Source organism: Amblyomma maculatum, chromosome 8 (assembly GCF_055883805.1).
Source record: "Amblyomma maculatum isolate TAMU_Amacu chromosome 8, ASM5588380v1, whole genome shotgun sequence".
Lineage (NCBI taxonomy): Eukaryota > Metazoa > Arthropoda > Arachnida > Ixodida > Ixodidae > Amblyomma > Amblyomma maculatum.
In genome coordinates, this window is record NC_139351.1 from 39290514 (window position 1) to 39304918 (window position 14405).

At 42.1% G+C, this 14405-nt stretch overlaps 1 long non-coding RNA gene across 1 annotated transcript; it reads left to right on the plus strand.

Moving 5' to 3' along the window:
- Positions 1-722: 722 nt before the first annotated feature.
- On the plus strand, positions 723-12908 carry LOC146181025 (uncharacterized). The gene is made up of 3 exons (XR_014700140.1): positions 723-1046; positions 5883-5993; positions 12821-12908. It is a non-coding gene; the product is annotated as an uncharacterized LOC146181025 (long non-coding RNA).
- Positions 12909-14405: the final 1497 nt, after the last annotated feature.

Sequence of the window (14405 nt, forward strand, 5' to 3'; positions counted from 1 at the left end):
TTTCAGTTTGGTAAAATATTTATTTGGGAAAATGTTTTGCGTGCTAGAGGCGGGGTTGGTCGGGCCCTCAGTCCGCCGCTCTCGTAACCAAGAACTGTTGAGCAGTTAATTCACAGCTGGACAGAGGCATATCTCAAACCGCCCACGTTGGGTTTTCTTTCACACGTATAATATAGTTTTGTTGGTAAGTCCATACCAGAAGGCCGAGTCTGCATTGTAACCGCAAAACATGCATTCTGCTTAGAAACTAGAACGGGGCTAATTGCGTGCACTACAATAATAAATATATCTTGAAATCATTCCTCATTTTTGCTACCAGTATTTTGCGATTGATAAAAAACACTGACTATAAGCTTTCTACGCAAACGTTAATCTTTCGTACGCGCTGTTCAATCTTCAGAAGCAGGGATTTGGTACACATCTGGAGCTTAGACCGTTTCAGTTTACGTGCTAATGAAAGTATAATGCGTATTGAGCAGCTTTCTCTGAATTAATAAAAGTACGCCCATCTGTTTCTATTACAGACCTAATTACTTGACGGGAGTACAGCATAAGCTTCATATATGAAATGACGATGCACACTTATCAATATTAACCTCAACAAATTATCGTAAAATATTTCGATGTGCCCTCACAATTATGTTTAAAATCTTCCATCGTTTGTATGGCAGATTTGAATACTCGGCGCTAATGTAGAAATAACATACAAATCAAAATTTTGCCACGCATCGAATATTAAGACCACTGTCATTAACAATTACATAGTAGTGTCTGGGTGTGTGTAGCTCACACTACCGCTGAGCAACCTGTACTTTGTCTTCAAAACATATGTTATTAACTTACATTTGTACCGATCAGCGCTTAAAATGATAAAAGTTCTAGCTGCCTCTTTTTTACTTCTAGTTTTCTTCGACACAAGCATTTCGGTGATCTGTACGCCAAAGCAGAAAGTAACATTCAAAAGAAAACCTAAAGCCCCAGATCAATTTTGCAGAGGATTTTACAGCCCTAATCCCGACAAGTATGGAAACTTTTGGGCCGGAGTGGTGAGTATGCTACTGTTTACCTCTTTATCGACGAGTGTTTAGGTGGCAAAAGACGAATAAAACACAGGAATCCACTCTTATCTCCACGTGCTCTAGTAATGGACGTGGCATGAGTGCTCCTTGAATGCGCCCTTTTATATTTTGTGATCGCTATCAAAAAAGTACATGTAGTAAGGTACTTGACAACATAATTAGGATCAGATATACTCAAGAAAGCTAAAATTCAATGAAGAATGTCAGCAGCGATATGAAGTGTTGTAGCACCTTCCTTAAAGAGAATTGCGCCAGAAGGATGTCACTTTTACTGCATCACTACAGCCCCATTTCCGAACCATACGAAAGCTTCTATTATAGCATTTTTTAACATTTTTTCCTTATTTGTTTGCTCTGAGATGAAGTTCGCCTAACTTATTAAGCACGAGAGCAACCGCGTTTGGGATTTATGCTCTGACGAGTCCGTTTCTAGTTCTAAATGTTATTCGATCGCCAAGGAAAATATAATTTTATGAGTAAAACAGCATCTGAAGTTCATGGCAGAATTATTTGGGTATTATATTCTTCCAGCCAACTGGGAAGCGAGCGATTCTATTGCTGTATTGCTTTGACTTTTGACAGCTTTTCTTCCGTAAAATTCTTTCAGGCCACACAGACGTTAATCACGCAAGATTTGCTATACAGCAAGAAATCCGATTGCGATATATACGCAGATATTTTTTACAAAATTTGCCATTTGCCTTTTGAGCCACCTCAGAGCAACGTACTCAGTACGGCTAAAAACTACAATTTAGTAGGCAAATTTTCACCATCATCTTTGCAGATAACTCGTTAGAGCTTTGCTGCTGAGTAATTTATTGGGGTTATTAGTAGTTAGCGTTGTGTCTAGCGGTCACACATTTCATTTCAATGAAGACATGAAGGGAATTTAATTTTCATGGTAATGTTTAAACCAAAAACTGGCGGTAAATGGTGTTTACCAGTCAGAAGCGCAATTAACTTTTGTACGGTTACCTTTCCTCAGTATACATCAATAAACTTCGGAGCCACGACCTATCGTTAGAAGATTCCATGAGAATGTGCGAGATCTCGGCGGCGTCCTTAGAGGTTCTCCTGTTCAGAAGTGTTTCCCTGTTTCATCAGAAAATGTCGAGGGCATTTCCTATTACACAAAGTCAAGAACGATTTGTTTGCCGCATGGTTTCGCATATTGGAGGTCAATTGGCTTATTGAACTCTCATGTCGAATTCGTATAATAATAAGTGAAGTAATCGATGCCAAAACAGGTTGCTCAAAGACAGCAATAAGGCCCACTATTGCGCCGCTATAATTTCTATACTGCGTGGAAAAAAGATGAAGCCTGTCTTAGCACCTATGCGCGGCAAAAAGTATTGTAGAAAAAATCCGAAATTTGTGGACCGAAAGGCAGCATGGCGATTTTATAGAAAACAATTACGATTGCGCTAACCTTCCGTAATAGAAAATGCGAAATTGCTTAACACTACCTTGTGATTTCCTTTATGCCATTGAGAGACCGGCCCTGGCAAAGCATTAAACGTCTTAGATTGATTGGTTAGTATCTCATATTGTGAGGACATTGGTTGAAGACAATCGCCGCCTAATGAAACAAACCATACGGCCAGACGGGCCGAACAAGGGGCACTTATGGTCACAGAGGATACTTGACGTGACTAAGAGACTAAAGTTAATACAGACAGATAATTGGAAATCACAGGGAGCTACAGCAGTGGAGTGGATTCGGAGCAGACGCTTCTGGTAGGGTGAGCTGGAACGAAGAGGAACAGCAAGTTTACAGGTGCTCCTTGGTCAGGGCCAGCAGGCGGTGAGGCCTTTGGAAGAGGCCCGTTAAACGTGAAAGGCATTAGGTTGCATGTAGCGGCAGACACGCCTGACATCCTGGTGCGTCTGAGACCAGTGCAGGGTCGAACGAGCCTTCCGGCTATGTGCTCGGGTCCAGGAGCAATGCCCGAGTCGGCTAATCCTAGGTCTCACCACATGGGACTAAAACATAGCAGCAGTCAGCCGGGAAAAGCAGGTCCGGTTACCCAAGTCATATGTCACGTGGGGCGCATTCACCCGCAGCCCCGTTGCCGCCTGTCCACTAGCAGCGGTGCCTAGCGTTATTCTTCACCGCGCGTAACTCTGTTCTGACACGTAAGTCCTGCATGTGCCTCTTCTTCCTCCCTTTCATCCTCGTTCCGAGAATTGCAAACGCCGTGTGACGCTAGCTTCTTACAACTAAGTCAGAAGGAGGACCTAAACTTACAGTGCATGACATAGAATTGAAGGAACGTATTTCGTTGTTTCGAATCATCTCAAATTAGCTCTAAACATGACCAGCCGACTAACTTGACGTACGAAGGTGACTGATGTGACACCAGCCTGAACAGTGCACATAGGACGGTTGCGTCACAGTTTAGATAGCAATTCAATGACTTATCTTATCCGACAAATTTGGGTAAAAGAGACGGCAAAGCCTCTCCCACCCAACGAACTATGTACATTTCCCCTAAAACTTAGGCTTGGTTACGTAAATCAACATCACTCTCGTGCGTGTCCTCACCATCAAGACAAAACGCGAACTGGAAAACAATACTACAAAAAATACTACCAACTCGAGAAAAAGACTGAGCAGAGCCTATAAATGCTTTGACACAGACGTCTTCATGGCATCTAGTTTAAGTTGAAGTGGCTTGAATTAGGAAAAAGGAATTTTTTTGTTGAACAGCACAATCCTAAACTCATGAATGTGTGCCATAATTTTACTGGTTCCGTGTTTGTAGCTAGAGTCAACGACGTGCATTGGAATGAAGAGTCAGCGTGGCGCAGGGTCAGCAAGGGCAGATGTTCTGCTCTAAGGCAATGTTCTTATCTAGTAGAAATTCCATTTTAAGGCTTTTGCTAAACGATATCACCTGTTTGTGCTGCACAACGCATTGGTTTCAGTGTTCTGCTCTAAGGCAATGTTCTTATCTAGTAGAAAGGTGATTTTAAAGTGTTTCCTAAACGATATCACCTGTTTGTGCTACATAACGCATTGGTTTCAGTGTTTCAGTACGCAAACCCGCAGTGTGCGTTTTATGGATGAAAATATGGTTCCACTGTTGTCTTGAACGTTATGTAAATAAATCCGTCCCTTTTCCGTACATTCATTCAAGACATCTGCGCCCAGAAATTTCGTACATTGTCTGGCGAGAGTTTAAGGAAGCATTTTCGCACATGTTGTGTAACTTCACAATAATAATAAAAAAAGTGCAGATATTCTGTTGGCTGCGTGCTTCCAGACTTTTCTAAGTGTTCAAATAAGCTCCCCATTGATATTTAAGTTATTCTGACCTATTTGTCATAAGCACCAAAAAGACGCACAGATGGAAAGCCTTCATACGCAATGGAAGTTCACACAATTCCTTTCATCTTCAGAATGTTCCAATAGTTTGCAGTTGCCAGCGATATATATATAATTAATGCATTGTATTGGTCTGATTTGAAATTCCTTGATACTCATTTTGAGCGCGAGGCTACCTTCACAAGCAGACTTTGCTACGCTTTGGAACTTAGACCACTGATGTCAAATTTTCATAACAAGCATCTTGGAACATTGGACTCTTAACTCCCAATTATTTTCAACAATACAGGCCAAATATTTTCAAAATCGGATTCGGATACCAGCAGGAACTGTAGGCAAAACATTAAATGTAATGATTTAAACGCACAGGAGGCGTAGGATATTCCTATTCATATGTGAATAGCAATATCTGGTGGTATCTCACAGTTCCTGCAGAAATAAGACATGTACCAGAAGGTTGAACTTTAGAACTATGGTGAGAAAGTTTGTGATGGCAGCTGTAAAAAAAGAACACCAAAGTTATTTGTTCATAACTCAAATATATTATAGATATACTTAGGTATCTGTGTGCCATCTATAAAAAATAGTTTTAACTAGGCTGTTTCATCAACTGACACAAAGTTTCTTCCCATTTAGGAAATCATAAACTTGAGAAATTATTAAGCTCTTAACAACAGCATTTCTTTCTCCCTTACTTCTTTCATTTCCACTTGCCTCTCTTCAGACCTCTCTTCGGAGACATACTGCACATTTCATAGCTGCAAAACCGATGTCCATGAATTCAAAAGTTCCATTTTATATAATATTGGTTTCTGCTTCTCTGCATATATATTAATGTCATAGTAAAATGGATGACATTTCGCAGTCCAAAACGACATTCTGTGCATATATTACGAGCTCTTATGGCGCTAACGCTTTGTTTTATTGTGTGAATTGTAATTACTGAGTGTTTGCTACATGCCTCACATTGACCGTGCTTATATTCCGTTTTCTATTAACCACTAGTGAAGTTCAGCAACATGCTCAAAGCATGCTTCGAAATTTGTGCCCATAACACCGCCACCGACGTTGACACCGAATCTCCTGAGTTGCGATACCTCTAACTATGCCGCGTTAAAAAGCAGCGTTTTGGTGATGGAATGGTGAGGAACACTTGCAATTAGTGGGCCTGTTATTAGGCCTCGCCTTTGTTAGTAGGCGACTCATAACTTCTTGTCTTCCGGTGCGTAAAGGGATTGTTGACAGGAGGCAGTAAAAAAATCTAATAAACTTAACAACTGCAATGAACAGAATCAAAGTGCGTTGTTTTTCACAAAATACTTCTTAATGTATGTGTTTGTTGATTTTCATTCAAGTAAAAATAGTGGTCGTCAAGAAACAAGTTGTCATCAAAAAATGTTGGCATCCCCTTCTCGTGCCACTTAATCTCGTCCTAATCGTTCCGAGAAATGCTTAACTTTTTTTTTGCAATTCAGGATGTGGATCCGGAAAATTGCACAGTGTGCTGCGTAAAAAGGAACAAGGCTGGAAACATGGAATACATCCTGAAAACATCGACGCAGCGGCCACTTTGCCGGCGAAATCAGGTAGATGAATGCAGATGCTACTTCTACTAAAGCGTTCTGGAAACTTTTAATGCGCGGATACGAAGAGTTAACTCGGAAAGGACTTCTGGTGACCTTTATATGGTGGCTTTACGGACTATAAGAGTGGAAAGAGATGTTCGCACGTGACAGAAACCGGAAAGATTGTAGTGACTAGGAAATTGCCGTTTTGGCTGTTCGGGTGGCACCGGAAACAAATTGGAACCTAATGCCGAACCTATGTATAAAAGGGATACTGTCTCATTGAAGCCAAAAACCTGGCTTCGATGTTGTCATACACTTCCCTTCTGCTAACAGGTGACAAAGGACCGCCTGTTGCCTTCTGCTTCTGCAAAACAGAGCCACCTGCGACCTAGCATCGACCATGTTTGACAAATGCTCAGTGGACAGTTGTTTCCATATCCTGTAATAGAAGACACAAAATGTAGTCCCCGAGATGCTTGCTAGGTAAAAAGAAACATTCAATCAATTTAAGTTTACCCGTTACAGTTTACCCGTTACAATATGAACGGAAAAGAGCCTAGTATGTGCGGTCCTGGAATGTGTTTGGGGTAATGCTTGGTATAAATGTATGGTACGTGTGGTCGCGGGTGGCAGCTCACATCAAGGTAGTTGTACGATTAGTTTGTCGACACCATGGAAATGATTGACTCTTGCTTACAATGTGTGGCCGCTGTAACGTTTGCTTTTTTCACGATACTATGCTGGAACTGAATACAAAGAGACAGCCAATGAAAGTGCTATGATATCTACTTTAAACATCAAGCATTATAGTGAGACGGTGAGAGATAGCTAACGTCAAATATCTTCAGTGTCATGCACAAATTTTAAAAAGGTTTCTTAGCCAGGCAAATATTTCTACGCACAAAACTGTTCTGCCTCATTTTGAAACAGTTCGTGGACATCGTATTGTGAGCGGTAAATAGGGGGGTGACATTTTCTTTATCATTAAATTGTCTACGCGAGAAAAGCAAAGTTTGAGTCCAGGCACTGCCAAGTGATGTTTAATTCATATCTTTCTTGGTCAACGATGATCCCAACCAATGTTAAGGCGAACGCCTGTAAGCCTCCATATATTTCCTGATCCATACAGCAGGGTATAACGTGCTTCCAGACGGGCTACGACTAGTGGAAAGACAGGCGCGCACTGATATACATGTACGCTAACAACTGCGCTGAGTGCTGATATTGCTTAAACTTGCGGAGCCGTTAATTCATTTCATGAATTATATTAACTGAAAGTCAATATCTACCAAATAAGTGGGCGCTCACTCTCCTAGATTATTTACACGAACAGAATTCACGCTCGCTGTACACGGTAGCTTAGTGCAAAATAGTGGTTTGTGGCGTTGTCCCAGCATTTCACTCTGGCCTCATAACCTCTACCATTTCTCTGCGGCTCACTGGGGCTATAGCTACAATCCACGAAGCATTTCGGAGCAGGAGTGACTTCATGAACAGGCAAACTTCCTCTCTGCAAATCATTGGAAATAATTTTAGAGGACTAACCTTAAGGGTTGTAGTGATGAGTGGCACTTCTTTTACGAAGTGGTAGAATCGGCCATAAAGGTGCTCATAGCAAACGCACGATTGCTTTTACTCATGTTACGAGAGAGCTACGAGTCCTCTGCCTTTTCATAAGTGTGCGAGAAATTCGCGAGAGAGTTCATCGTTTTTCACCAGCCGCATGCATGTGCGGTCTTGTCTGCAGCGCCACGGAGGTGAGTGTGGCACTCCGGGTAGGACGTTCAATTTCGATCCGCGGTAGTTTCATGAGAGTGCGATAGCCAGCCACTACTGTTTAAAGAGCCTTTCGTGTAACGGCATCACTGGGAATGAGGCGCTCTACCCAAAAAGTGGGCAAAAAAAAACGCAAACAGACATACCAAACGTGTGCATGACCCTCTCCCAGCTCTCGACTTCATTCGCGACTTTTGCTCTGTGCAGACGCACTCTAACGGATTCCAAGGCTCCATATTCTCCGAAGCGGAACTAAATGCTATCTCCAAGACCAGTCATTGTTTATCTTTCTTTGTTAGAAACACTTTACAAAATTTAAAAGTGACATTATCGTATTCTTTGTTTATGTCAATGTATACAGTTATCTTTCGGTGCTGAGGCTGGAGGCACACTGACACCTAGTGTAAGTACATTTAGGTAGAAAGTGTGCCATAGTCTAATACAAAGTAAACGGAGCAAATACAACCGCTCCACAACAAGTGGATGCAGGCAAAAGAGAAATGATAAATAATGGGATGAGTTTCCTTTAGAAGTGAACACTAAAACTTAACTTACTACCACGACGTGCTATGATAATTCTCCAACTATCCGGCTAATTATGATCGCACAGATTCGTGCCTTTCGACAGATGTTTGGCTCTAGAAATGGAGACACAAAATCGCCTTCCCGATGCATAAAGTGCATGGGCGTTAAAATATATGTAGCTGTGCAAGTTTCACGCATTGGAAATAAAAGAAATCAAATTGCCAGTTTAAATGGCTATGCAGAATTTTAGCTGCTTTAACTAACTGACGTTTGCAATTATGCAAATGTGTACTTAAGACCTTGCGACTTGCCCTAGCTGGCCGCAGGTCACACGCATCCTACCACTCTACCCACCGCCACTGGTAAAGGAATCGTGCTCAGCTTCGCAGACTATAGAGAATAACAGAGAATGAAGACATAACTTTATAAAACAGCTACACTCTGATTGCAAAAAAAGTGAGGGGTGTTAAAAAAGCACCGGACGACCTGGGGATCACTACTGTTTGTCCCCAATTAATCAGTTCAGAGAGAATAGATTGCGCATGATGTTATAAGATAACAAACAGATTTGATGTCAGGGTGAGATTAGTTTCTATGCCAGCATAAACTGCAGCGACTAGATCAAAGCCAGTCCAAACGTTTCAAGTTCGTTTCTCACGCACATAATAGTAGAACTTAAGTGCATAAAGTGTTCTTGTTGTATATGTGTGTACTGGAATCTAGTGAAGTAATGAAAAATGAAAATCTGGCAGCCATGATACTAGCTTTGTTCCAAGTAGTAATAGTTGAATGACGTACAACGGACTAATAAAACCAAAGCAAAGATCGCAAATACAAATAGCGCACGTAAAATAATCTAAATAGCAATATTAAAAGGGAAAGGACAAAAATACAAGTAAATTGATTAAATAAATGAGTCAAGAAATGTGCATAATACAAAACTGTTGCTACCAATTACCTGAAATCATTTACGTAAGCTTTCTGGTACTACATATTTACATGGTAAGTAGGGAATACATCAATAATGCGCTAACCTGTATGATTAGGAATACAACAACGGTGACAGCGCATAAACAAATAGAGATGAAAAAATTTATTGCTCCGAATATCAAGCGAAAGGAAATGTGTAAAAGAAAGACTTGAGCCGTCTAGTCCTATAGCTTTATTCATTACCAGGCCGACCTAAGCCCTTTACTACTTGCAGCTATACAAAAGCTATACAAATGCTACGCAAAAAAGGGATAAAAGAAGAATACAGAAAAGGGGCAAAAAACCTATACAAAAAGCCTCTAAAACGTCATTAGAGCTCCTCATGAAACTTCCGCCGAAAGACTTTGCAACTAGGCCTGCATAACAAGCTAGACAAACTGATAGAATCTCGCAGATAGGAGATCGCAGGTGCTCATGTTAGCTCGCACGAGCTCAGGCAGGGAAATTCGAAGACTCTAGAAAAACATGCCGCCGCATAAACCGATCACGCGTGCCAGCCTGAGAGACATCAGAAAGACGCTTGCGATAAATCCTTACCGAAGAATACGCATCCTGTCCATCCCAAGCGCAGACAAAAAGCCAGAGCGCAGGGACTGACCACCAAATACGATGGTCAACGCGTACTATACGTTGACGCGGTCGCCTATTGCGAAGATGAACACCCGTATGCCTGCGCGATAGCTGCGGTCACCGGTGACGGCCGACTCTTTGTGAACGCATCCATACGCACCCAATTCTTAGAAATAGCCGAAGAGGCAGCGATCGCGCTAGCGATGACGAACTCGGCCGCTGACATCCTGGTCAATGAGTCGAAATGAGCAAGTACTAATTCTGTCAAAGGCAGAGTCTCGCCAGTCTCCGCGGAAAACATAAAGAATTGAAGAATTACCCGACAGGGAGAAGGAAAGTTCAATTGATCTGACTGCCGGCTCACTCGTTAAACCTGGGGATTGAGGCAGCCTACAGCATACCTCGAGGATCTATCGGCTGAGCTAATGCAGCAATGCGATCGCCGGCGGTGACTATAGAAGACCTAGACACCTACCACAATATAACGCAACGCTATTGGCTCACAAGGATAATGTACCCTCCACCTCAAAGACACCTCACTAAGGAGCAAGAGGTAATCTGGAGACAGCTCCAAACTGATACCGTACCAAAGCCGGTAGTACTTAGCCACGTATATCTGGACATATTTAGCCCGGAATCCAGCAAAATGAGTCGGCAGAGCGACTATGTGTATTCACCGACAGACGCAAAGTATCAAGCTATAGAAGCTTACAATTCATTAAGCGACCATAATAACAGTTTTTACCATCCAGTCTGATTCGGTAGCAATCGTAATTGGTTCACAAGAAAACATAATTGCCAGGCTTTAAGGCAAGTGTGGGTCCGGAACTACGGGCTTGTCCATGGTGCGGTGCAACTCACACGAACAAGAAAACGTTGCGTTTATTTCGCAAGGAAAAATATTCAGTCGTTACAGCTTGAGAAAAGGAACAAAAGCAACCACAGCTACGCTGGCAGCAATGAAAAGGCAAAGGAAAGACGCACACACATAGCACTTGCACGGGCTATCTCCAGTCCGAAGAAACGAAAAAGCTCCCGTGATCTGTTGATCCACTGACTGACTGGAAAACTTTATTGTGCAGAGATAAGGGAGGGAGATTCGTAGGTGGTGTCCCTAGTCCGGGACTCCAGCGGCTGCCGCTGCTATCCGCGCGCGTGTCAGGGGCCTGTAGTCCAGAGCTGGATAGGGCGGCCTCCCACCCCTGAATTTCTGGCACTGCATTTGGGTCATTTCCGCAATATTTACATTTCGGATCGCAGAACCCGGGGCGTATTGTGTTTAAACGCGCTGGCGTGTTATATGTACCTGTCGGTAGTCGTCGCAATCTAACTTCCTCTACTTTGGAGGTGTGCATATTTTTTGCGAGAGATTCTACAGTGCTGTAACCTCTCCGTCTACGTCGCCAAAGGGCAGGGATAAGGGAGTGTGGAAGATGAAGGGGTCGAGTGCCGGGGAAGGAGAGCTCGCTATTTTATGATCCGAGCCACGCCCCCTTGTTTTCGCGCTTGGCCACCGTTTGCAGAGTGCTAAGCGTCGTCTCGATAAGTTTCTCGCTGTGTTTATCGCACCTGTGTCCTAGGCTGGCTACACAGCGTACAAAGGCGCAGTATCTGTCACACTTGTTTTGTGGACATCGGCACCACACCGCAAAGAAAGGACCGAAGGTAGGAGTGAAAGTTGAAAGAAAGAAAGAAAGAAAGAAAGAAAGAAAGAAAGAAAGAAAGAAAGAAAGAAAGAAAGAAAGAAAGAAAGAAAGAAGGAAAGAAAGAAAGAAAGAAAGAAAGAAAGAAAGAAAGAAAGAAAGAAAGAAAGAAAGAAAGAAAGAAAGAAAGAAAGAAAGAAAGAAAGTAAGAAAGAGGAGCCACTGTGGAGGGCTGCGGAATAATTTCCACCAAATGAGGATTTTTAAAGACGCCTCCCCGTTTCGCCTCCATCGTGACGCAGCCTCCGGTGGTAACCACGGATATGTTCCTAACTTTGATGCTAATCCGCAAAGACAATGGAAACGTTAATCGAACATACGGATAAGTGATCAGGAGGATTCTTGTCTAATTGAAAGAGAATACATTTCCGTCTTTTTCTCGAAAACAAAAATCTTTATACGCTCAGTATACTTGGATGATTTTCTATAATACCCACTAGATTACTCGAGGGTGACCAGATATATTTCACATAACAGACTGAGATGGTACGATAACCGCAGAGATAATTCGTAATATTCAGACTAATTGCAGTACACGTTGGGCCAATAAAATGCACACCAATGCTGAGGTTAAATAACATGCTTTTGCAGCATTTTGGCAAGCGCAACGTATAGAAAAATGTGTGCTACGTGTAGCATAGTGCTGGTACGGAAAAATATCACATATATAATAACATTGCTTTGCCAAGAAAATGACCACAAGTTTTCAAAATTATTTGAGTCTTAGTACAATTGTATTCTTTCCGAATTCGTCCGTTAGGCTTGTTTCATGAAACGCTCAATAAAGGTAATATATTCAATCAGCAATGCAGAAGTACGTACCTCGTCATGAGCTTATTCAAGCTGTTAGGTGGACAGTTTCGAATTTTGAGATTCTTCCTTATCAACAAATATGTCTAACGTGCTCATAAAAGGTAACCACAGTTTTGTTTTCAGCATATTCGACAGCTAATGGAGTCTTGTTAAGCATTGTCGTAAACTACAATGTCATGCTCTCTCTCTCATTCTCTTTTTTCTCATTTATTTCCCCTTCCCCTCCCACACTCTGTCACCTTCATCCCTCAACCCTCATCAGGAGTAGCATGCTAGGCTTACCACCAGGCAGACATCTCCTGTTGCCATTAAAATCTCTCTCTCTCTCTCTCTCTCTCTCATATAACGCTTAGAACTAGACAAAACCATTGAATATTGTGTTGCATCAAAAACTTGAAGATGTGATTCATTTATAAGCTTTCATTTGAAGTTAATAATAAAGTTTAATATTTATTTCCTCTCTTTCAGAAAGGATAATTGTCAAATGGCTTGCTCTCTGTGAATTCGGCTTTGATTCTCCGTCTTATCGGCTAAATAAACAAAGTTGAGCAAAGAATTGGTTCATTTTTCCTCTCTAAAGTGCACAGAGGCCTAAAACACCATTCTATTTGGAGCGAGAGTCAATTAACGGCGTGAAATTGTGTTGGAGAACATTGCAAAAAATGGCGGAACTTTAATCCTTCCAAACCTGGTTTAAATAAGCCAAAGCAACCGCCGTGGGGTCTCAGTGATTAAGAGCCGGTTACTGAACCAGCCATTGAACGCTAACGCAAATGTAGCATTTGCATGGAGTCGAAACGCAAATGACTCCTTGTCCTATAAGATGACTGTGCACGTTAAAGAGATCGAAGTTATTCTCGAGCGAACCAGTTTAGCACGCTTTGCTATTATTTTACATTGACTCTATCCTGCCACTGTTTTAAAGCGCGTCCGCACAGAAACTATGGCAGGAACTTCTCTTTTCTTTTGTTTCATCTATAATTATTTATAAGTTATTAACAATGCGCCATTATTGGTGCGCATATTCTCAGACACCCTCAGAATGAGCGGGGGTAGCCGTTCCGGTCTCTAAGGAGCAGCCCTCGACTTGCGTAGCAAGCTCAGCCGGATGTCAGCAACCGGTAGTGACAGAAGGTGTGGCCGCTTGGTGCCCAGCATACTAAGGTTGAAGTCAGAATAAGGGTCGGAGTGAGAATAAGGAAACAAAACAAACTCTATACAAAGCAAGATAAGGTACTGATGAATTTACACTCACCTTTGATGTACATAAATGTTCACAGGAATGCAAATTAAACCATGGAACTTTTATAAAAACGCTTTCGAAAAGCATAGAAGCTTTACAGCACTGAACAATACACGACAATCAGAATAAATGAACACCAAATTTTTCACTAGGCACTGTTACAGACCGATTGCTTAAGAGTCATGATGTCGCCGTGAGTTGACGAGCGCCGCTCCCTCGCAGATCTAAACAGTACATTGACCCCGGCAGGCGAGGAAATTTCCCGCAACACTTGCTGCAACACACTCGTAATAACATTGGCTGGCTGGCTGAAGCGATGCGACCTCAGTAAATATAACACGCCTCGTATAGATCGTACATCAGTATAGATATGCAGTGCGCGTTGAGAACAGAACATGGCTTTCAGATAGCTGAGTTTAATAAACTGAAAATAAAATCTTCAATGAGGAATGATGAGACCAAGAATTGAACAAAAGCAGTGATTAAGAAGGGTTGTATCTAAGGTTGCCGTATACTCTAGGGTGCCGCAGTGTAAAAAGCTTGAATTCAGCCCATATCTGGTCTAGATGAATAGGCAATAGAAGAACATTTGCAAGAACACTAAGTGCAGCTGTAAGCGTGCTTGTGTAGGTGCCGGTAAGAGCAAGGAGGGGTATTCGCAGCAGTGACAGGACACGATCTCTTAGTTGAGGAAGAAGACAGTGATACCACCATGCTGGGGAAGCACACGTAATCGAGGAAAAAATGTCTTGGTGATAAATCTGGCGCAAATGAGAAAGTGAAACGCGAAAGTGTAAACGATACTAATTA